A 25,530-nucleotide genomic window follows, 5' to 3' on the forward strand; every position below is an offset into this window, starting at 1 on the left:
TCACTAAGGTGTGTCTGTTTTGTGACCCCATGGACTATAGTTCTCCAGTCTCTTCTGTCCATAGGATTTTCCAGGCAAGAATACTGGAGTAGGTTGTCATTTCCTTCTCCAGGAGATCTTCCCGACCCAGGGAGTGAACTCACATCTCCTGCATTGGCAGGCAGATTCTTTACCACTGAGCCACCAAAGTGAAAGTCATTCAGTCATGTTTGACTCTTTGTGACCCCGTGGACTATACAGTCCATGGAATTCTCCAGGCCAGAATACTGGAGTGGGCAGCTGTTCCCTTCTCCAGAGCATCTTCCCAATCCAGGGATCAAATCCAGGTCTCCGATATTACAGGCAGATTCTTTACAGTCTGGGCCACCAGGGAAGCCCTTATATACTTTATTACACTAAATTAAAAAATATCCCTACTCTTAAAGTGAAAGTGTTAATCACTCACTCATGTCCAACTCTTTGCAACCTCATGGACTGTAGCCCACCAGTTCCTCTGTCCCTGGAATTCTCCAGGCAAGAACTCTCGAATGGGTAGCCATCCCCTTCTCCAGGGGATCTTTCCATTCCAGGGATTGAATCTGTGTCTCCTGGCATTGTGGGCAGATTCTTTACCATCTGGCAGATGTGTCTGCCATTGAATCTGTGTCTCCTGGCATTATGGACAGATTCTTTACCAGTCTTTACCACCAGGGAAGCCCAACCTTAGAGAACTCAGAATCTAATGGGAGGAACAAATGGATAGATAATGTGTTAATTTTCTATTGCTGGACACCAGGAACAACACAGCACAAAATTATTATCTTATAGTTCTGAAGGTCAAAAGTCCAAAGTGGGTTTCACTGGGCTAAAATTAACTAATCAATTTTTAGATTTGTAGTAGCTCTTGAGGGAAATAACATGGAAAGTTCTATTGAGACTCAGTGCAATAAAAACAGTATGCCAAAGTGAAGGGCTATACTCCTATGCAAGATTGACAACAAAGGTAAGAGAAAATGTTTCTTTGATTCTTATACACTGTTGGTTCATAAACTGGGCCCATATATTAAGAGTAAGGAGAGATTGAAGAAAGAGACAGGTCTCTCCAGATTGGCAGATGACAGAATTTGATAAGCAAAGGAACTTATTTAGGAGGCTTGTCTTGGACGGCCACAAGACAGGTTATCTCTGCACCTGTCCACTAGAATCTTAAAAGTTTATATGGCAATTTTAACTGGGCTCAGTCACATATATAGCCCAGATGGTCTCAACAGCAGCTTACTATGTATATATGTGAATGAATCACTTTATGGCACACCTGAAACTAACACAACATTGTTAATCAACAATACTCCAATATAACTGAAAAGTGAAAAAAAGAAAAAACTTATCATCTCAAAGCTATGTCTTTGGGGCAGCTTCTAATGCAGAAAGAGCAAGCAGAAGACACGTTCCAAGGACAGGGGAGCCGGTAAGGAGCCTCTGGTTACCCAGATCCAGCTCATGAGTCAAGCAACAGTCACTTCCTCTCAATGACTTCCTCCAACAAAGATATTAAGGATCTGAAAAGGTCAGGAACTGTGGGTTTCAGAAGAGGGCATTTAGAGAAACCTATTACTATGCTGTGTATTCTACCTCTTCTTTTCCCTACACATTCTTCCTCCTCCAAGGAGCAGAGATGTAAATGCCTGCCTCTCAATTCAGGACCAAGGAAGGGACTTCAACAGAGCAACTTGGAGAGGGTAAGGTATTCTCTGGTGACTCAGACAGTAAAGAATCTGCCTGCAGTGCAGGAGACCCGGGTTTGATCCCTGGGTCGGGAAGATCCCCTGGAGAAGGAAATGGCAACCCACTCCAGTATTCTTGCCTGGAGAAGCCCATGGACAGAGGAGTCTGGCTGGCTACAGTCTATGGGGTCACAAAGCACCAGACACGACTGAGTGACTAACACTTTCTTTCACTTTCAAGGTATATACCCTACCGTTTGGGAAAAAACAGCCTGGTATCCAACTTCACCTGGAAAGCTAAAGATCTAGAGATTCCCTGACTGGCTGCACTTTAAGCTAGGAAAGAAGAAGTGGGATAGAAGTGGGCAGAGAGACAGTTACCATAGGTTTGAATGGGAGAACATATTTGCAAATGATATATCAGTAAGACATTAATATCCAAAATACACGAACAGCTCATACAACTCAACATCAGAAAAAAAATTTTTTTAATATGTTTATTATCCAGCAGTCTAGTGATTAGGATGCTGCACTTGCACTGCAGGGAACACAGGTTCAATCCCTGGTCAGGGAACTAAGATCCTGTATGCTGTGTGGTGAAGAAAAAAAAAAGCAGAAGACCTAAATAGACCTTTTTTCAAAGAAGACATTGATGGCCAACAGGCACATGAAAAGATGCTCAACGTAGCTAACCATCAGAGAAAAGCTAATCAAAACTATTATCCAATGAACTGTCACCTCACACCTGCCAGAATGGCTATCATCAAAACAAAAGCTGTTTATAAAAGAGCCCCTATAAAATTTAACTGGAGGAGGACATGGCAACCCACTCCAGTATTCTTGCCTGGAGAATCCCCATGGACAGAGGAGCCTGGCAGGCTACAGTCCATGGGGTCGCAAAGAGTTGGATACGACTGAGCGACTAAGCACAAAGCACATAAAATTTAAAGACGAGATATTCGGGGCTTGCAAAATCCTAGGTGGTTTCACTTCATAGTACAAAGCAAGCACGTGTTTTAACTCTGCATAATAGCCAGTCCCCTTCATCAAACATAGTGTAGAGTAAGAAAAGTAGGAAACAGATGAGATTTACTATAAAATACCATGTGAAAACCTTATATACAATACTATGTTGCAACATTTTTGGATAAAATGGAAGGTGAATATGTGGGAGTGAATACCAGAGACAGAGATTACAGCCAAATTATATGAGATAATAGCAAAAGTGTAGAGACCCCTTAGATGGATGAATAAGTCACTCACTCTAAAAATTTTCCAACCAGAATGGTATGGATTTCCTTTGCCGAGGGATGCACTGCAGAAAATTTTTGGTAATATATCCAACATCAACTATGCAATACTTGAAAACTTCACCTTCCCATTTCTTTTGCTCAAGAATAATCTGATTTTCTAGCCTAGACTGGATTCCAATTATTTATGTATTGCCAACATGTATACTATCATTCCAGTTGGTTTTGTTTTTCATTCTGAGACTCAAAATGACATGTTAGTAGAATGTATTGCTTGAAAGTGTAATTTCCTGTTAACAATATAGGGATACAAAAGTCTTTCTAATAAATCAAATAAATCTCTAAATAATTTTAATTAAACTGCTGAAACAGAGTCACAGAAGCAAAACCAATTCCAGCTGCAATTTTGAATCAAATCAACTCCAATCCAGTTACAAATGGACACAATCCTAAAGAATCTGAAGATATTTAAATTAGTTTCATGCCACTGAGTTCTGGCTTCCTGACCAAAATTCTGAGACAGGGTGTTGACAGCATCTCAACTATATTCCACTAGATGCTGAGTGGAAACAGATATTCCTGACTCGGTGATGAAAATTCACAAACTAACAAAAATACTCTTTCTCCTCTTCAGATGACTCTTATTGTTTGTAAAATGTTAATTTTGGGTCATTTTAGAAGTTTGGTTAGTTTTTTTAGACAAATTAGAACTGTATTCTTGCAAGTATGAAAGTGGAAAATAGAAACGTGCAATTCTAAAATTTTTATAGGTTATCTAAAACCAAGTCCCTATAAAACTTAAAAAGCCCTTATAAAGCCCCTATCTAAGCCCCTATCTAACACATCATAAAGGAAATCAGTCCTGAATATTCATTGGAAGGACTGATGTTGAAACTGAAGCTCCAATACTTTGGCCACCTGATGCGAAGGACTGACTCATTGGAAAAGACCCTGATGCTGGGAAAGATTGAAGGCAGGAGGAGAAGGGCACAACAGAAGATGAGATGGTTGGATGGCATCACTGACTGGATGGACATGAGTTTGAGCAAGCTCCAGGTGTTGGTGATGGACAGAGAAGCCTGGCAAGCTGTAGTCCATGGGGTCTCAAAGGATCGGACATAACTGAGAGACTGGACTGAACTGAACACCAAGCCTCCTCTGCCCAGTGTAGACACAGGAGCTTCTTACTTAGTGGGAACGACTGGTTAGAGACTAGGAGAAAAAGCTTTTTTTTTTTTTTTTTTTTCTGTTTTTTGTTATGTTTATTTGTTGCTTTTATCCAGCTGGAAATCTTAAATCAGATACTGTTTTTCTAGGGTTCAGTTGAAAGGATTAGAAACAACATTTTCTGTGTTACCTGCCAATTCCAGTATGAAATTTATAGAACAAGGTAGAGAAAATTTGGGGGCTCCCCTGGGGGTGCAGTGGTATAAAATCCCCATGCCAATGTGGGAGATGCATGTTCGATATCTGGTCTGGGAAGATCCCCTGGAGAAGGGAATGGCAATACACTCTAGTATCCTTGCTTGGAAAACCCCATGGACAGATGAGCCTGGTGGGCTATGGTCCACGGAGTTGCAGAGAGTCAGACACAATTTAGTGACTGAACAAGAAGAAAAAATCTAGGAAAGCTAAGGCAATAATTGGAAATAAATAGAATTACAGATATTGTAGTTGGATGATGCAGGAGATTAGGTAGTTTACAGAGATGCTTATATGACTGGGACATTGCAACCATCCTTGGGTGAAAATTATTTTCTGAATGGACAGTCTATATTCTGCTGAGAAGCTCTCAATCCATTTATCCCTGGAAGCACACAACTCAGGCACTACTCGGCAGAAGCAGGAACTTTGGTCCATTACAACTGTTTTTTTCATCACAGGCTAAGAACTCACCTAACAAGGTTGTCTGGGTAGCATGTGTTGTGTTTCAAGGCATGATTAATATGCCTCCAGTTGAGAAATTTCTGGTTGCAACATCTTCTGAGCTGTTTCAAACAGATCATGCTCCATTGACAGCTGTCTCTGAAAGAAGCTGAAATCTATCTGAAGCTCCCAGGATTTGAAGACAGATCCCCGGACATTTCAGAGATTGGGTAATGACTATTTATTTATTTGCAGAGCCTGGATCATGGTATTTCAATGAGACATGGGAAATATTTGGAGGTACAGAACTTTGGTTGTTGCTAAGGAATATCGTATATTGATAGCAAAAGACAGCAAGAATAAAACATGGCCACTCCAAATGGAGAAGATAGATTGCCATTTTCTAGACACGTTAGGGTGAGTTTTCGCTTTCAGAAAGCTGTAGCACTTACAAAGCAGACATTGCTATTTTTGAAACTCAAAGAGAGGTGATATCACAAATCTGTACCTGGAAATGCTAGTGACTGATACTTTTTTAGGAATTTAAGAGATCTTTCCTCGGGGGTGTGTATCTAGAGGTTTGGGAAGTAATATTTAAGTAACATTTTAAAAACTGTTCAGCATTTAAAGCCCTTTATTGTCTCCTTCCAAAGGCCTTAAGCCTGAATACTCTTTCTTATGAGTATGGTCATCTGCAGGGAAATGTGGGACCAAGTGATTGACAGAAGTCACTGTACTAAGTCATACGCCTGCTTCTGGACATTATGAACACCCTTCTTAGAGTTTTTGAAGGCCCTGCCACTTTTTGCTGCTGCTTCATAATGAATAGCCTTGTTGAATGAGTGAAAAAGTGATTTATATTAATGTTGATGTTAAGAGTATATTCTCCTTCAGTCCTCATGATTACAGACCTGCATTCAAAGTTAGGGAGATGAAGATGAGCCAATTTGATGGACTAATATCGCCACCCCCCCCCCCAGACATTGAGAGATTGAGTGATTATCCTTTAATTCTATATATCAAAGTCAGAAGGTTGTTTTGTTTGTTTGTTTTTACAATATACTTATTCTTTATTTTCTGTTTCTAGAATTAAGAAAGAAGTTCTTACCAGGTTTTCCTCTTGTTTGAAAAATATGTATAATCATTTATCTATCAAATAAATAATCATGACAATACATTTCACACTTCAAGCAGGAAATATGACAATACAGAAGGAGTCATTTTCCTCTAATGTGGCTTGCTTTAATAGTTCTTCAGGAAAAAATATTTCCTCCACACCTCCTCCTTGCTTGGTAGCTCAGCTGGTAAAGAACCCACCTGCAATGCAGGAGGCCCCAGTTTGATTCCTGGGTGAGGAAGATTGCTGGAGAAGGGATAGGCTACCCACTCCAGTATTCTTGGGCTTCCCTGGTAGCTTAGCTGGTAAAGAATCCACCTGAAATGTGGGAGACCTGGGTTCGATCCCTGGGTTAGGAAGATCCCCTGGAGAAGGGAACAGCTACCCACTTAAATATTCTGTTCTAGAGAATTCCATGAACATGGGGTCACAAAGAATCAGACATGACTGAGCAACTTTCACATTTTACTTAACATCTCCTCCTTGGTTATTTATCTTATTATTTTAGACTTTGAGGCATCAAACTTTCAGAGGCTACTTTGCCAAGTAGAACAAGTGCTTCATTCTTCATACTGTAGAAGAGCCATGAAAATATATGCTATTTATTTTTCTTTTCTCTTTTGTGTTTGCTCTTCCCATTCACTCTAAAACTCCTTTCTCTTCTGTTGCCTTTGGTGTTGGAGCACAGAGCTATTAGCCTCTCCACCCTATTTAAAGATCTTCTCACAGTTGCCTAGTCCTTCTTCCTTTGACAAAAGGTTCTTAATCCTCAAGTCTGAAATTTGCAGGCCTAGACATCCGATTGTGCAATGATTTCCTTTCTTTCATTTGTTAATAACCTCATTAGTCTTTCTGAGTCACTAAGTCTTTCACTCTATGGGAGGGGGAATTCAAAAATAGAGAACAAATTTAGATCTAGACTCTGTTTAACTTTGCTCCCAACATTTGTGTGATCTTGAGTCACTATACTTTGGTAAGAGATGAGAGTATCAGACTTTTGTGAAGGTTGCTGAGATAAGGGCAAAACGGAATCTAACTTTTTGTAAACACAACGATGGCAAATCCACCTACAATGGCAGGAGACCCAGATTTTATCCCTGGGTGGGAAAATCCCCTGGAGAAGGGGATGGCTACCCACTCCAGTTTTCTTGCCTGAAGAATTCCATGGACAGAGGAGCCTGGTGGCCTACAGTCCACGGAGTCGTAAAGAGTCGAACATGACTGAGTGACTAACACTTTAATCAGTATCAGATTGAAAATGTCAAATAAAAAGGGAAATTGTGTCAGATGCCAATATATTTTAATTGACAGACAATGGGCTTCTGGCAAACCCAGCTGTTTATGTCATTGACAAAAATCTCATAATAAAGAAAAACTGGGGAACCATGAAAAGGTTATTACAAGGTGGAAATACTAAAACTTGTGGACTTTGCCCCACACGAAGACTTCTAGAGCCTTTATTCAGAGCTCACTGCATTTAAATTTATAGCTAATTATTTCTAAATATCTTTATTCAGTATAAATACATTATTATTATATTTTATACCATAAATATTAATTATAATAAACATTTTAGTACATTTTAATTGAAAGAATAACTCAAACTAATAAAGTCATTGAGGAAAATACATAACCAAGAAGCAAATTAGTAGAAAAGGGAATACTTTTAATCCTAGTACTTGAATATAACCATAACTATTTTGCAGTAATCCTTTCAGAATTTGCAAATATCATACTTTTTTGGTTTGTTTATTTGTTTGAGATATTAAAGAAATAAGATTGTAGTTGCTTAAAATTTGGTATTGTTTCTATAGGCCCAAACAAATTTTGCAAAACTCTATAAATGTTAACATATTTTTAGGCTGATATATGAAAAATATTTATTATAATTTTAAATAGTTACAAAGAATGTATTTAAAGGTAGTTAATAAATATTGCATTTAAATTGAAATTATTATAAAATTATTAAAATATATTCCATAGAATAGTTTTTTGATATCTAAAATTATCCATTAAAATGTTTTATTTAATGGATTAAATTTTATCTGCCTTTTATTTTCTTATTGAATTCATATTTTCATCCTAGTTTTTTTAACAGATGTTTTACATATTTCCATAAATATATATCCTAGTGGCATTTATTTATATGCTTAAAAATTATTTTATTGATCAATGATCCTTCTTCTCTAGGACTGAAAAGTGGATATACATTAAAATTTAAGCTGTTTTCACTTGAGTATAAGGCTGTATTTTTCTTTTAATTTTTAAATGATTTATTATTATAATTTTAGTAGAATTCATTTGGTCAAAGGATCATAAATATATTAAAAGTTCAATGAATAATTATTAAGTCTTAAAATCAAATCTTAATAGCAACGACTCTCTTACTGATATGAATGGAACTTTTCCTCTTAATTCATATACCCAGTGAGAATTATTATTTATTCACAGGTGACAAAATTCTTTAATCAATTCTTTTCCATTTATTTGATAAATGTAAGTACTGGAAAACCATGTTTACCTAATACCATTCAACTCTTTTAACTTTTTGAAGCTCCACATCACAAGTCATACCGATGCATCTACAAAAAATGATTTTTAATGATTTACCTCTTAACAACTCAAGTAGATCCTTTTTCAATTTTTTGAAAGCAAAGAATTTGAAACTACATGATTTGTGGAGGTTAACTGCTTTTGAAAAAGGATTAATACTTTATTAAACTCTCCCTTTCCTAATACCAGTGGCAATATTGTAAAGTTAGGGGCCCCGATATCCTTTGTTAGAGGCCCCATTTTTTTTTTACAATCTCAGATAAATCATCATAGTTAAGAATTCAAGAGAGGAGAGTTATGCATTTCCTTTGTAACATTAAAAAATGAGAATCTCATTGAAGTTAGAAATCTCAGGCCATATCAATTTTAGGAGAGAATATATATGAGAGTGAAAGATCTAGAATTTGATTTTTTTTTAAACTATTTAATTGTCTATGTATCTGCTGGAAAGTCTTTGCATACCTTAGCATAAAAACTATAATCTTTCCTCCCAACAGTAATTTTTTCCCATTTAACAAAACATTCCATGTGTGTTTTCTCATTATTATGGAGTCCTTATACATATTTTATAGCAGCTTCCCTGAGGGCTCAGACAGTAAACAATCCATCTGCAATGGGGGACACCCAGTTTTGATCCCTGGGTGGAGAAGATGCCCTGGAGAAGGAAATGGCTACCCACTCCAGTATTCTTGCCTGGAGAATTCCATGGACAGAGGAGCGAGGTGGGCTACAGTCCATGGGGTCGCAAAGAGTAAGACACTGAGCGGCTAACACTTTTACTTTCATATACATGTTAATGGCTAGATCTATAAAATTCCACTAGTATTATAGTTTACACTTCGCTTTATAATTTAAATGTTTTTCATTTTTTAAGATAAATAACAAGCATAAAAGCAATTTTGTAAAAAGAAATCTCCCCTGCATTCAAATTTGAGAATTGTCCTCTTAGTATAAATTTATAGAGCATAAGCTCTGGATATAAGATAAGAATTTTCTTTAAAATTCCATAAATATAATGATACAGATTTTAATTTTTTCTCCAAATTTTAATAATTTATTTCTCAAATATTAAATAGGATATTTACCAATGTAATCATTGGGTCTGAAATTTGTTTTTTCAAAACAGATTTAATTTCTTTAATAGATATAGGGCTAGTCAAATGTTCTATTTCTACCTGAAGCAGCTTTCCTTTGATTAGTCTTGCTATTGCTTATCAATTTTATTGATCTTTCCAAATTATTGATCCATCTCTTATGGCCTAGGCCTACAGCCATTTGGATTTTGGTTCCTGGCCAGAGATTAAAGTCAAGTGGCAGCAGTGAGAGGCCTGAATAATAGCCACTAAACCATCAGGGACCAGTGACCAGTGACAAGGCCCTGGCCCATATGGCTTTGCAGAAATGAATTCCCACAAAGATTGAAAGTAGTGAAACAAGTGAAGTGTTTATTAGGGGAAAAAGAATTCGTGTGGATAGGCACAGAGGCAGGCTGAGAGAGAGAATCACATCCTCATGGTGCTTAAATCACTTATAGGGCATTTCTTCCCAATGTCCTTTGGTCAATCATTTTGCTTTGCCTGGTTCTGAGTCTGTATTTGGTATATCTCAGGATCCTCCTGTGTGCTCGCACACCTTTCAGCCAGGACGGATCTAGCAAAGAGGTTTATGAATAGCTTGGCATCACTCCCCTTTTGACTTTCAAGGAGCAGACAGGTCGGGAAGGTCTCCTTGGCTTTGAGAATGACAAATATATGGTCTCTTATCTTTTATCTGGGCAGGGTTTAGCCTCCTCTCTCTCTCCTGCTATCTTCATTTTGGAGTATTGGTCCACAGGGAAGGAACTCCAGCTGCTTATCCTGGGAGGACTATCTGTCTCATGCTTTATGACCAACTCTGACTTTGTTAATTTTCTCTAATACTCTCTTCTTTATTTTATTGATAATTGCTTTTTCCCTGTCTACTCACTTTTTGTGTGTCTGTGTGTGCCTGTGTGCTCAGTTGTGTTAGACTCCTTGCAACTTTCAACAACCAGCCTCCTCTGTCGATGGAATTTTCCAGGCAAGAATACTTGAGTGGGTTGCTATTTCCTACTCCAAGAGTTTTCCCTGACTTGGATGGAAACTGCACCTCCTAAGTTTCCTATATTGGCAGGCAGATTCTTTACCGATGCATCACTTTGGGCTTAATATAACTTTCTTTTTCTACTTAATAAAGTAAAAGTTTGGATTACTGATTATAAACCTTTCTCTTTCCTAATAAAGTTAAATATCTATAAATAACTTTCTAAGTACCACTTTGGCAGCATCCCTGGTTTTGATTAGTAGTGTTTTAATTACCCATCAATTATACATTTTTCCTAATTTTCCTTTTTAATTTTTCAGCTGTGTGGTCTTTAGACCTGTTTTGCAAGTGTCAATTAGATCAATTTAGCTATAGTATCATTCAGATTTTCTGTATCATTACTGATGTTCTGTCTACTTTTTCTATCAAATACTGAAAGACAAATGTTGAAATCTACAACTACAAAGCTGAATTCCCTTTGGTTCCATCAGGTTTTTTTCTTTTGCATTCCTAAGTTCTGTTATTAGGTTTTTGTTGTTTAGTCACACTTTGGTATCCAACTCTTGCAACTCCGTGAACTCTAGTCCATCAGACTCCTCTGTCTGTGGGATTTCCCAGGCAAGAATACTGCAGTGGGTTGTCATTTCCTTCTCCAGGGCATCTTCCGGACCCAGGGATTGAAACCACCTCTCCCCCCAATGCAAATCTCCTGCATTGCAGGCAGATCTTTTATGGCTGAGTCATCAAGGAAGATCTCTATTATTAAGTACCTCCACATCTAGGGTTGTTTTGTTGTTCTGATGAACTGGCTTTTGTCTTCCTGGTGAATTAACACTATAAGCATTCTTCTTTATCTCAAACAATACTCTTTGTCTTGAAAGTCTGCTTTGTCTTATATCATTATACCCATGTACCCATGCCAGCTTTCATATGCTTACCCCTACATGGCATACACCTTTATTTATTTTAATTTTAACCTATTTTTCTGTATATTTAAAGTGTGTCTCTTGTGCAAAGCTTGTAGCTGGGCTTTGCTTTTCTATTCAGCCTGACAAGCTCTGTCTTTTAATTAGAATATTCTGTGCATTAACATTTAATATAATTTTTGGTACATTTGGGTTTGTCTGCCATCTTTTCCATTTGTTTTCCATTATCATTTCTTTTTCTCTCTCTCTGTCTCTGTGTGTGTGTCTTTCTTTCCTCCTTCTTTCTTTCAGTTCCTGTTTATCTATTTATCCCTTTTCTGCCTTCTTCTAAGATGATCAAAGATTTTTTAGCATTCTGTTTTAATTCTTCTATTGGCTTTGTAAAATATACCTGCTTCTGTGTAGTATTAATAATACTGTACCCTGTTGCCTCATATCTGAAAATAATTGACTTCTATCTATCTATGAGACAACTAGTCTTGTATGGGTTACAGCAGCATGATAGGATAAGTTCAAGTCTTTCATTATGATTTCTTGAATGGAAATTTGGCATGAAAAAATGAATTTTATACAAATCAATCTGTCAGCAAAATACATAATAATTTGAGTCATAAAGACTAATGAAAGCCCAACCAGGACCCCAGTAAAATGATACAGGTATTTGAAATGAAGCTGTGGGCTAGAGAGGTAGCAGAAGTAACTGAAAATAGTTTTGAGAGAATAATAGCAAAAATGAAAATCTGAGCAAAGTTTTGAAGGAGAGTTTTTAAAAGTTTGAAGGAAGAACATTATTATTTAGTTAAAGATTAGAGATAGGGTTTGAAGAAGCCATAGAATATAAGAAAATGTCTAAGATCCCAGCTTTCAGGATGAAGGGGGAAAAGAGTCTAAAACTGAGGGGACAAAAGAGGAATTGAGAAAGAAAAAAAAGCGGGTGATTTTATTTGGAAACATGCTAGATTAAAGGCTTAAAAAAGAAAAAGTGGATACATCCTGAACACTCAAGGAAATATGGAATTAGAGCTCAGATGAGTGGTCAGGTAGGTTGTATGGATTTGATTTCTTTCTCACTTAGAATATATGAAAGCACATGGTTAGGGAGAGAATGCATATGGGACAAGGAAGAGTGAGCAGTGGACAGAATACATGATGCCATTGAATCAGGGGGAACAGGGACAACCAGTGGATGTGGCTAAAGAATGATGGAGCTGGAAATTAGGGCACCAGTAGTGAAATTAAAAGACGCTTACTCCTTGGAAGGAAAGTTATGACCAACCTAGATAGCATCTTCAAAAGCAGAGACATTACTTTGCCAACAAAGGTCTGTCTAGTCAAGGCTATGGTTTTTCCTGTGGTCATGTATGGATGTGAGAGTTGGACTGTGAAGAAGGCTGAGTGCTGAAGAATGCATGCTTTTGAACTGTGGTGTTGGAGAAGACTCTTGAGAGTCCCTTGGACTGCAAGGAGATGCAACCAGTCCATCCTGAAGGAGATCAGCCCTAGGATTTCTTCAGAAGGAATGATGTTAAAGCTGAAACTCCAGTACTTTGGCCACCTCATGCGAAGAGTTGACTCATTGGAAAAGACTCTGATGCTGGGAGGGATTGGGGGCAAGAGGAGAAGGACAACAGAGGATGAGATGGCTGGATGGCATCACTGACTCGATGGACGTGAGTCTGAGTGAACTCCGGGAGTTGGTGATGGACAGGGAGGCCTGGCGTGCTGCGATTCATGGGGTCACAAAGAGTCGGACACGATTGAGCAACTGAACTGAACTGAACTGAGTGAAGAAAAGGATGGATTATGAGGAAGACAGCAGGAGAAATCTCACAGGTGGTTTTGATTGTGAGATTTGTCAGTTCATTTTAATAGTAAACACAGGGGAAAGCTCTCAAAGCTTCTGCTAAATTCACGGGGTCACAAAGAGTCGGACATGACTGAGTGACTGAACTGGCCTGAACTGAACTGAAGTATATGGTTATCAACACTGGATTTCCTGAAAAGTCTCTCTATCACCTTCCAGGAAAACCTTCTGCCCTTTGATCTTTCTAAAGAGAAGGTGCACGCTGCCTTATATTCTTGCATTTTATAATTCTTCATAATTTAAACATGATGTATTTAACATTAGCACCTTGGACCCTCACAATACCCTGCAGATATAGGCTGCACAGAGCATATATTTTCAGCCTTGAGTGTTGTTCCAGATAGGAAAAGAAAAGCCCAAGAGGTTTTTTGTCTTCCCACTCTTCCAAAGTTCTTTCACTAACCCCTAATACATCTTATAATTCTACATTATGATAGAGAAAAGTATAATAAACTTTCCCCACACTGTGAATAGCTGGTGAAATAAGGATGTATTATCTGATGACAGAATAAATATAAACAAATGTTTCATTGCCATATACTAATATTTCACTGGAACATACATAGAGAACATAGATTAAAGGTCATTTGAATTTACTGGGAGTTTTGTATCAGTTCAGTTTAGTCACTCAGTCGTGTCCGACTCTTTGCAACCCCATGAATCGCAGCATGCCAGGCCTCCCTGTCCATCACCAACTCCCAGAGTTCACCCAAACTCATGTGCATCCAGTCGGTGATGCCATCCAACCATCTCATCCTCTGTCGTCCCCTTCTCCTCCTGCCCCCAATCCCTCCCAGCATCAGGGTCTTTTCCAGTGAGTCAACTCTTCGCATGAAGTGGCCAAAGTATTGGAGTTTCAGCTTCAGCATCAGTCCTTCCAATGAACACCCAGGACTGGTCTCCTTTAGGATGGACTGGTTGCATCTCCTTGCACTCCAAGGGACTCTCAAGAGTCTTCTCCAACATCACAGTTCAGAAGCAGCAATTCTTCGGTGCTCAGCTTTCTTCACAGTCCAACTCTCACATCCATACATGACCACTGGAAAAACCATAGCCTTGACTAGACGGACCTTTGTTGGCAAAGTAATGTCTCTGCTTTTGAATATGCTATCTAGGTTGGTCATAACTTTCCTTCCAAGGAGCAAGCGTCTTTTAATTTCATGGCTGCAATCACCATCTGCAGTGATTTTGGAGTTTTGTATACTAACCACTAAACATTGGAAAATTACTTAAACATAGACAATTTTAAGATAGGAAGTTAAAAAAACAAAACAAAACCAGCACCCAGATTGCTTAGAAGTGTTAATATATAATTCTTTCTTTCTTGAACTTTTCTCCTATTGTCTCTCTTTTGGGACAGGAAGAATGCTCTTTCTGTGTATTGTTTATCTGGGTTTCAATTATATGTAACACTGACTCATTATAAATTTGCATCTTTTACCATTTAGTCCAAATAATTATCCGTGATATGATTACTTTCTTTCTCCCACTCTCTTCCTACACCTCTTTTCTCATCCTCAGTTCATTAATTAATAAAAGATGAAAAGGAAAAGTACGCTATCATTGACAATAGGAATGATATGCCATCACTTATGACAGAATTTTCTTACTAATATTATACTTGGTATATATATACATGCATGCTAAGTTGCTTCAATCATGTCTGACCCTTCGTGACTCTATGGACTGTAGCCTGCCAGGCGCCTCCATCCATGGGATTTTCCAGGCAACAATACTGGAGTGGGTTGCCATGCCCTCCTCCAGGGGATCTTTAAAGCCCAGGGATCGAGCCTGCGTCTCTTACATTTCCTGCGTTGGCAGGTGGGTCCTTTACTAGTGCCACCTGATATATACATATAAACGTACATATACATATTCAGTTCAGTTCAGTTCAGTCGCTCAGTCGTGTCGGCCAGGCCTCCCTGTCCATCACCAGCTCCCGGAGTTCACCCATACTCATGCACACCCAGTCGGTGACGCCATCCAGCCATCTCATCCTCTGTCGTTCCTTTCTCCTCCTGCCCCCAATCCCTCCCAAGATCAGGGTCTTTTCTATATACATATACATAATTTTCATCACAGTTGCCACCCCTCCCTTGGGCTGTGAGAATACCACACATTTAAGTTACATTTTATTGTGCTTGAGAACACAGGCTTTCTCTTGTTATTTTTTATTTGGTTGCCAAGCAACATGCATACACAGAGTTTCATATTTCTTGTCCCTATCTCATTTTCAATTCTGTTGATGATAAGAATTTTACACTCAAATCTGTTATCAGAATTATTCCTCTCTTCAAATCTTCTACTAAGTTACACTGTGCCCAGATTTTCCATTGTTATTCAGTTGCTAAGCCATGTCTGACTCCTTGAGACCCCATGGAGTACAGCGTGCCAGGCTTCCCTGTCCTTCACTGTCTCCTGGATTTTGCTCAAATTCATGTCCATTGAGTCAGTGATGCCAACCAATTATCTCATCCTCGGCTGCCCCCTTTTCCTCCTGCCCTCAATCTTTCCCAGCATCAAGGTCTTGTCCAATGAGTCGGCTCTTTGCATCAAGTAGCCAAAGGATTGGAGCTTCAACATCAGCATCAGTCCTTCCAATGAATATTCAGAGTTGATTTCCTTTAGTATTGACTGGTTTGATCTCTTTGTTGTCCAAGAGACTCTTGAGAGTCTTCTCCAGCATCACAACTCGAAATCACTGATTCTTTAGTGCTCAGCCTTCTTTGGTAGCTCAGATGGTAAAGAATCTGCCTGCAATGTGGGAGACCTGGATTTGATCCCTGGGTCAGGAATATCCCCTGAAGAAGAGAGTGGCAACTCACTCCAGTATTCTTGCCTGGAGAATTCCATAGACAGAGGAGCATGGGTGAGATACAGTCCATGGGATTGCAAAGAGTTGGACACAACTGAGCCACTAACACTTTCACTTTCAGCCTTCTTTATGGTCCAACTCTCACATCCATACATGGCTACTGTAAAACTATAGTTTTGACATACAGATCTTTGTTGGCAAAGTGATGTCTCCACTTTTTGCTTCATTGTCTAGGTTTGCCATGGCTTTTCTTCCAAGGAGCAAGCATCTTTTAATTTTGTGGCAGCAGTCACCATCTACAGTGATTTTGGAGCCCAAGTAAATAAAGTCTGTCACTGTTTCCATTGTTTCCCCTTCTATTTGCCATGAAGTGATGGGACTGGATGCCATGATCTTCATTTTGGGAATGTTGAGTTTTAAGCCAGCATTTTCCACTCTCCTTTTTCACCCTCATCAAGAGGTTCTGTAGTTCCTCTTTATTTTCTTCCATTAAAGTGTTATCATCTGCATATATGAGGTTGTTGATATTTCTCCCAGAAATCTTGATTCCAGCTTGTACTTCATCCAGCCCAGCATTTCACATGATGCACTCAGCATATGTTAAGACACCTCTTAATACTTTGAGATATTTTCACTATAGAACATTTTATAAGAGAAGGCAAAATTCAGTGAAAAGAACATGGAGTAAATAGACCTTGTTCAAATCCTAAATTGGCATTTTCTACTTGTGGAAAAATAATAATTTATGATGATTAAGCATATACATGCTCAATCAATGGCTTAAGAAATATATATGAAACATTTAATAACTAAGGTATTTTATATGATAAAAAATAAGAATTCTTGGTGAAAGTTATAAACAAACAGAAATTTAAAAAATTAATTTGTTTATTTTAATTGGAGGCTAATTACTTTACAATTGTGGTGGTTTTTACCATACACTGACATGAATCAGCCATGGGTGTACATGTGTCCCCCATCCTGAAACCCCTCCCACCTCTCTCCCTATTTCATCTCTCAGTGTTATCCCAGTGCACCAGCTTTGAGTGCCCAGTGTACCAGCTTTGAGTGCCCAGTGTCATGCATCAAACTTGGACTAGTGATCTATTTCATGTATGGTAATATATACATTTCAATACTATTCTCCCAAATCATCCCATCCTCATCTTCTTCCACATAGTCCAAAAGTCTGTAATTTATATCTGTGTCTCTTTTGCTGTCTTGCATATATGATCATCATTACCATTTTTCTAAATTCCATATATATGCATTAATATGCCATATTGGTGTTCTTTTTTCTGACTTACTTCACTCTGTATATAGGCTCCAGTTTTATCCACCTCATTATAACTGATTCAAATGCATTCTTTTTTTAATAACTAAGTAATATTCCATCGTGTGTGTGTACCACAGCTTTCTTACCCATTCGATGGATATCTAGGTTGCTTCCATGTCCTAGCTATTGTAAGCAGTGCTGCAATGAACACTGGGGTACACATGTCTCTTTCTATCCTGGTTTCCTCGGTGTGGATGCCCAGCAGTGGGATTGCTGGGTCATATGGCAATTCTCTTTCCAGCTTTTAAAGGAATCTCCACATGGTTCTCCATAGTGGCTGTACTACTTTTCATTCCCACCAACAGTGTAAGAGGGTTCCCTTTTCTCCACACCCACTCCAGCACTTATTGTTTGTAGACTTTTTGATAGCAGCCATTCTGACCACCATGAGATGGTACTTCATTGTGGTTTTGTTTTGTATTTCTCTGATAATGAGTGATGTTGAGCATCTTTTCATGTGTTTGTTAGCCATCTGTATGTCTTTGGAGAAATGTCGTTTAGTTCTTTGGTCCATTTTTGATTGGGTTGTTTATTTTTCTGGTATTGAGCTGGGAGCTGCTTTTATATTTTTGAGATTATGTCAGTTGCTTCATTTGCTATTATTTTCTCCCATTCTGAGGGCTGTCTTTTCACCTTGCTAATAGTTTCCTTTGTTGTGCAAAAGATTTTAAGTTTAATTAGGTCCCATTTGTTTATTTTTGCTTTTATTTCCATTACTCTGGGAAGTGGGTCATAGAGAATCCTGCTGTGATTTATGTCAGAGAGTGTTTTTCCTATGTTTTCCTCTAGGAGTTTTATAGTTTCTCGTCTTATATTTAGATCTTTAATCCATTTTGAATTTATTTTTGTGTATGGTGTTAAAAAGTGTTCTAGTTTCATAATTTCACAGGTGGTTGACCAGTTTTCCCAGCATCACTTGTTAAAGAGATTGTCTTTTCTCCATTGTATATTCTTGCCTCCTTTGTCAAAGATAAGGTGTCCATAGGTGCATGGATTTATCTCTGGGCTTTCTATTTTGTTCCATTAATGTATATTTCTCTCTTTGTGCTAATACCATACTGTCTTGATGACTGTAGCTTTGTAGTATAGTCTGAAGTCAGGCAGGTTGATCCCTCCACTTTCATTCTTCCTTCTCAAGATTTCTCTGGCTATTCGAGGTTCTTTGTATTTCCATACAAATTGTGAAATTATTTGTTCTAGTTCTGTAAAAAATACCATTGGTAGCTTGAAAGGGATTGCATTGAATCTATAGATTGCTTTGGATAGTATACTCATTTTCACTATATTGATTCTTCTGATCCACAAACATGGTATATTTCTCAATCTATATGAGTTATCTTTGATTTCTTTCATCAGTGTTTTATAGTTTTCTATATATAGGTCTTTTCTTTCTTTAGGTAGATTTATTCCTAAGTATTTTATTCTTTTTGTCACAATGATGAATGGAATTGTTTCCTTAATTTCTCTTTCTGTTTTCTCATTGTTAGTGTATAGGAAGACAAGGGATTTCTGTGTATTAATTTTATCCTGCAACTTTGCTATATTTATTGATTAGATCTAGTAATTTTCTGGTGGTGTCTTTAGAGTTTTCTATGTAAAGGATCATATCATCTGCAAACAGTTAGAGTTTTACTTCTTTTTTTCCAATCTGGATTTCTTTTATTTCTTTTTTTTCTCTGATTGCTGTGGGTAAAACTTCCAAAACTATGTTAAACAAAACCCTTGTCTCATTCCTGACTTTAGAGGAAATGCTTTCAATTTTTCACCATTGAGGATAATGTTTGCTGTGGGTTTATCATATATGGCTTTTATTATGTTGAGATATGTTCCTTCTATGCCTGCTTTCTGGAGGGTTTTTATCATAAATGGATGCTGAATTTTGTCAAAGGCTTTCTCTGCACCCATTGAGATAATCATATGACTTTTATCTTTCAGTTTTTTAATGTGGTATATCACATTGATTGATTTGCAAATATTGAAGAATCCTTGCATCCCTGGGATAAAGCCCACTTGGTCATGATGTAAGATCTTTCTAATATGTTGTTGGATTCTGTTTGCTAGAATTTTGTTGAGGATTTTTGCATCTATGTTCATCAGTGATATTGACCTGTAGTTTTCTTTTTTTGTGGCATCTTTGTCTGGTTTTGGTATTCGGGTAATGGTGGCCTCATAGAATGAGTTTAGCAGTTTATCTTCCTCTGCAATTTTCTGGAAGAGTTTGAGTAGGATAGGTGTTAGCTCTTCTCTAAATTTTCGGTAGAATTCACCTGTGAAGCTGTCTGGTCCTGGGCTTTTGTTTGTTGGAAGATTTTTTATTACAGTTTTGATTTTCATTCTTGTGATGAGTCTGAAAACAGAAAATTTTTAACAGCTTTGATGTGTTCTTATTTGAAAAGAGATGTTAGTACATTATAACTTGTCGTTTACTCATAACTCAATTCAAAGAGTTATATCATATGTAGCATGAGCAAGGGTAGAGAAATGAAAGATATAAAAGCTTAAATACAGGCACAGTATAAAATGTGGTTTTTACCTTTAAGAAGTTATGGACTAGTTTCACAGCCAAGACTTACCCATCTGAAGCAATCACTGAATAGTAGAAGACATGTTGTAATAATAGCTACTGTTTATTAAATGCCAAACTCTGTTAGATATTTTATAGACATGATTTATCATCTTAGTTATCATTTATCCCATTTATCATCTTAAACTAATCTTCCCAGGAAACTAAGTTTCAGGGAGGTTACATTGACTAGCACAGCTAATAGTGATAACCAATACTTAGGGAGTGCCTAAAATGTTTGGCTTCAGTGGGGACACAATGATGGATGCTAGAGCACCGGAGCTGTGGCTGATAACTAGTTCTACTCCCTGTAGTCACAGATCTGGGATCAAGTTCTCATGGCCTCTACACCCTCCAAAGCACAGATCTAGAATTTTAACTTAAAATTTTTCACAAAGCACTCAGGACTCATCATTGGCTTTATTTTACCATTGAGCTGACTGAGATTCATCAAGAACCATCCAGAGAAACTGACCTTTGTGTACTTTCAGAACCAAAGCTTGCTTAGAGCTACCTGTGGAGTCTTTATACCTGCATAATCTGGCTAACTTTCACTTCCATTTCTGCAACATCATTAAGGGTTCAAGTGGGGATTCATTGAAAATGCTGTCCAAGCATCAGCATAATCCCTGGTTACTTGTTTGCTTGATAAGCTGACAGTGACTATAACTGAACAAAGAGAAAAATAGAATAAAATTCTTCACTATTTCCTTTGTTGAGTGATTGCTATCCTTGGTTTCATCATCAATGTATCTGTCAGTACAAAATGCATGGCTTATGAGAGCTACCTATATAACCCACATGCATTTGACTTAAAATAGTTAAGCCCAAAATGAAGCAGAAAATACACCAACAATTTTTTTGGAAGTCTCATAGTACTCCCTGGGGCTGTAACAAGAAAGAGAGAAAGAAAGTGATCATTAGAGAAAGGAGATTTTGAACATTGGAGGAGAGTCTTACCATTCTTGGTGTTATCAGTTTAAAAACCACTTTCATTAAGTCTCTCACCACAGTTATGGGGGGCATCTGCCCACAGGAAAGTTTTCAAATATGAGGTTCCAGTTTTTGGTTACTTGAATTGTTTTAGCCTCCCCTTCATCACAGTGTATGTGTTAGTGCTAATTGCTCAGTCATGTCCAACTCTTTGTGACCCAATGGACCCTGCCAGGCTCCTCTGTCAATGGAATTCTCCAGGCAAGAATATTGGAGAGGGTAGCCATTCCCTTGTCATCAGAGTGTACAATGAAGAGAAAGAGAAAAAATATCAAACAAGCATTTCCTAAGGTTTTCCCTGGCCTGGAAAATTTGGGTCAGATCAGATCAGATCAGTCACTCAGTCATGTCCGACTCTTTGTGACCCCATGAATCGCAGCACGCCAGGCCTCCCTGTCCATCACCAACTCCCGGAGTTTACTGAGACTCATGTCCATCGAGTCAGCGATGCCATCCAGCCATCTCATCCTCTGTCGTCCTCTTCTCCTCCTGCCCCCAATCCCTCCCAACATCAGAGTCTTTTCCAATGAGTCAACTCATCGCATGAGGTGGCCAAAGTAATGGGGTTTCAGCTTTAGCATCATTCCTTCCAAAGAAATCCCAGGGCTGATCTCCTTCAGAATGGACTGGTTGGATCTCCTTGCAGTCCAAGGGACTCTCAAGAGTCTTCTCCAACACCACAGTTCAAAAGCATCAATTCTTCAGCACTCAGCCTTCTTCACAGTCCAACTCTCACATCCATACATGACCACAGGAAAAACCATAGCCTTGACTAGACGAACCCTTGTTGGCAAAGTAATGTCTCTGCTTTTGAATACGCTATCTAGGTTGGTCATAACTTTCCTTCCAAGGAGCAAGCGTCTTTTAATTTCATGGCTGCAGTCACCATCTGCAGTGATTTTGGAGCCCTAAAAAATAAAGTCTGACCCTGTTTCCACTGTTTCCCCATCTATTTCCCATGAAGTGGTGGGACCGGATGCCATGATCTTCGTTTTCTGAATGTTGAGCTTTAAGCCAACTTTGTCACTCTCCACTTTCACTTTCATCAAGAGGCTTTTGAGTTCCTCTTCACTTTGTGCCATAAGGGTGGTGTCATCTGCATATCTGAGGTTATTGATATTTCTCCCAGCAATCTTGATTCCAGTTTGTGTTTCTTCCAGTCCAGCATTTCTCATTATGTACTCTGCATATAAGTTAAATAAACAGGGTGACAATATACAGCCTTGATGAACTCCTTTTCCTATTTGGAACCAGTTTGTTGTTCCATGTCCAGTTCTAACTGTTGCTTCCTGACCTGAATACAGATTTCTCAAGAGGCAGGTCAGGTGGTCTGGTATTCCCGTCTCTTTCAGAATTTTCCACAGTTTATTGTGATCCACACAGTCAAAGGCTTTGGCATAGTCAATAAAGCAGAAATAGATGTTTTTCTGGAACTCTCTTGCTTTTTCCATGATCCAGCGGATGTTGGCAATTTGATCTCTGGTTCCTCTGCCTTTTCTAAAACCAGCTGGAACATCAGGAAGTTCACGGTTCACATATCGCTGAAGCCTGGCTTGGAGAATTTTGAGCATTACTTTACTAGCGTGTGAGATGAGTGCAATTGTGTGGTAGTTTGAGCATTCTTTGGCATTGCCTTTCTTTGGGATTGGAATGAAAACTGACCTTTTCCAGTCCTGTGGCCACTGCTGAGTTTTCCAAATTTGCTGGCATATTGAGTGCAGCACTTTCACAGCATCATCTTTCAGGATTTGGAATAGCTCAACTGGAATTCCATTACCTCCACTAGCCTTGTTTGCAGTGATGCTTTCTAAGGCCGACTTGACTTCACATTCCAGGATGTCTGGCTGTAGGTCAGTGATCACACCATCGTGATTATCTGGGTCATGAAGATCTTTTTTGTACAGTTCTTCTGTGTATTCTTGCCATCTCTTCTTAATATCTTCTGTTTCTGTTAGGTCCATACCATTTCTGTCCTTTATCGAGCTCATTTATGATATTTTAAGTTAAGACTCTCCGACGATCATGTATATAGCTTATATATATGTATACATGTATAGAAAGTCTAAAAACATACATTTATGTCTATATATTATAACATTTTCCATGAGTTGATTTTAAAAAAAGCATTTTGCTATTAAAATGGAAGTCACTTTTACAGCAAAGCAACATAAATGCTTTAGAGTAATAAATCAATATAATCTATACAGATTATATTATCTACATATAAAATATAAATTATATTCATATAGTATGAAAATAATAAATATAACCTATATTGATTTAGTCTGGGTTCTTGAGGCTAAAGGTTTTATGTTTAAGGATTAAAAGTTACCTGGAATTTACAATGTCTTCTCTCTTTTTAGTCAAACATTATAATGTCTTCTCTCTTCTTAGTCCTACATGGAATCAGCAGGAGGTCAATGTAGGACACATTCATCAGGAAGCTATCCTAGAAACGGGTCAAAGAAATTAGAGGATTGTTGCAGTATCACTAAGGAGGAGTAAATAAGGTAGATTCACCCAACAATTACACTAAATATTGTGAGACTCAGATTACACAGAGCAGGTAAAAACACATGCCCAGAAAGCACATGTAAGCACAGCCCTGGTGAGAAGTACCTGCAGAAAGGTTGTTTGGTTAGGACCTGCTACTTCTTATAAACATATAACACAAGACACCTGTTGCCTGGGTGTATCACCCTCCCATACCCAGATCCAGCACACAGAAGAACAAAGCAAAGGCAGCCGAATGGGCCTTCCTTCAGTCCTGGCTGCAAAATACAGTCTGTCATGACTAGTTCATTCTTGTACACAGCTAGGGCTCTTCTCCTAAGCAGCACACAGCCCTCTTCCTGCATCACTACAAGCCACACAAACTCTCCAGTCTGCCCATTTCAGAAGAGTGTCCAATCTCCTCTAATTCAGGAACCCCAGTCACTTGCCAATGATTGCGACTCAGAGGCCTCAAGTATCAATCACTCAGCAGAGACTGGAGCATCTAAATTGTCAATGTCTTGAGAGAAAAGACTAATTTTTTAAATTGCCCTACTACCTTCCTGTAGGGGCTTCGCTGATCACTCGGTGGTAAAGAATCAACCTGCAAGGCAGGAGACACGAGAGACAGGAGTTTTATTCCTGGGTCTGGAAGATCCCCTGCAGGAGCAAATGGAAACCCATTCTAGTATTTTTGCCTGGAAAAAATCCTGTGGACAAGGGAGATTGGCAGGCTACAATCCATGGGGTCACAAAGAGTCAGACACAACTGAGCGACTAAGCACACAAATTCCCATAAAATATAGTCATGAATTAAGGACACAATGAACTCTCAAAACTTAGTGTCAGAAAGAGAGGACCAATTCAATCGGGTAAGATGAAAGCAGACAAGTGATACAAAATAGTGAGTCAATTTGGGATTGTCTTTAAGATTAAATGACAAGTACTCATTCTTTCTTTCACCCATCTATATATTTTGCAAACATTTATAGGCACTGTTGACTAAAAGATATATACACACACTAAAAGTTGAGAGTTATTATATGCTTTATTCAGTGGACATACTAAAGACTTCAAGCCCTGGAGGCAGCATCTCAAGTAATCCTGAGAAAACTTCTCCAAGTAGTCAAGGGGGTAGTTGGAACACATAGGAGTTTCTCAACAAAAGGTAGGTGGTAGGAACACAAGATTATTATTAATAAAAGAAAACTAGATATCTCAGGTTAAGGAGTGTAGTGCTTTTCTGTGTATGGAAAGATGTCAGAATATGGGCTTACTGAAATCATTCCTTTGATATATACCTCAGCTGTCTGGGACCAGTATCCTGGGTTTTCACAACCTGAGTTTCCTCAGGACTCACTGTAGGGAGTGGCCACAGTCTGATGACTGCTAGATGGCAGGTATTTTTAATTTCCCTCCTTAGTTCCCGCAGGGCTCACTGTTGAAGGGCTGCAATCTCTGATGACTGTGACCTCTTTTGTTTACTACTATGGCAGGCAATATTTGACTTCTCAGAACCTTCATGCTAGGTCTCAAAGAGGCAGATAGGAGAACAAAACTTTTTCTTTTCTCAAGGAATCCAGTCTGTTTTTCACATGTGGAAATACACATGAATCACTTGAAATGAGGGTTTTAAATGCAGGTGCCTAGCTATATACCCATAGATTCTCATCTGGTTTGGCTGGGGTGGGTTCTAAAAGTCTTCATTGTTTTAACAGTAATTATGATGTCTGTGATCCATGGCCACATGTAATACTAAGCAGGCACATAGCAGAGGGTCCAAGTAAGTCTATTATGAATTGTCTTGGTCTCAAAAGGCCTCAGCTTGCAGCTGCTTGAAGCTGGATTTTGGTTTCCAACCAGAGACTGAAGTCAGGCCATGGCAGTGAGAGCTTTAAATCCTAGCCACTAGACCAGAATCAGCAACAAGGCCTGGTCCTTCTCTTTGCAAAAATGAATTCCCATGAAGACATGGGAAGTAGTGAAACAT

At 38.4% G+C, this 25,530-nt stretch overlaps 1 protein-coding gene across 1 annotated transcript in view; it reads left to right on the forward strand.

The window, feature by feature from the left end:
* Positions 1–4,962: 4,962 nt before the first annotated feature.
* LOC129636660 (lipase member K-like) overlaps positions 4,963–25,530 on the forward strand; it is a 40,385-nt gene continuing 19,817 nt past the window's right edge. The window contains exon 1 of the mRNA XM_055560228.1: positions 4,963–5,049. The gene's annotated coding sequence lies outside the window, so the exon portion shown is untranslated. The remainder of the gene's footprint in view (positions 5,050–25,530) is intronic.

This window comes from Bubalus kerabau, chromosome 22 (genome assembly GCF_029407905.1).
Source record: "Bubalus kerabau isolate K-KA32 ecotype Philippines breed swamp buffalo chromosome 22, PCC_UOA_SB_1v2, whole genome shotgun sequence".
Taxonomy (NCBI): Eukaryota; Metazoa; Chordata; class Mammalia; order Artiodactyla; family Bovidae; genus Bubalus; species Bubalus kerabau.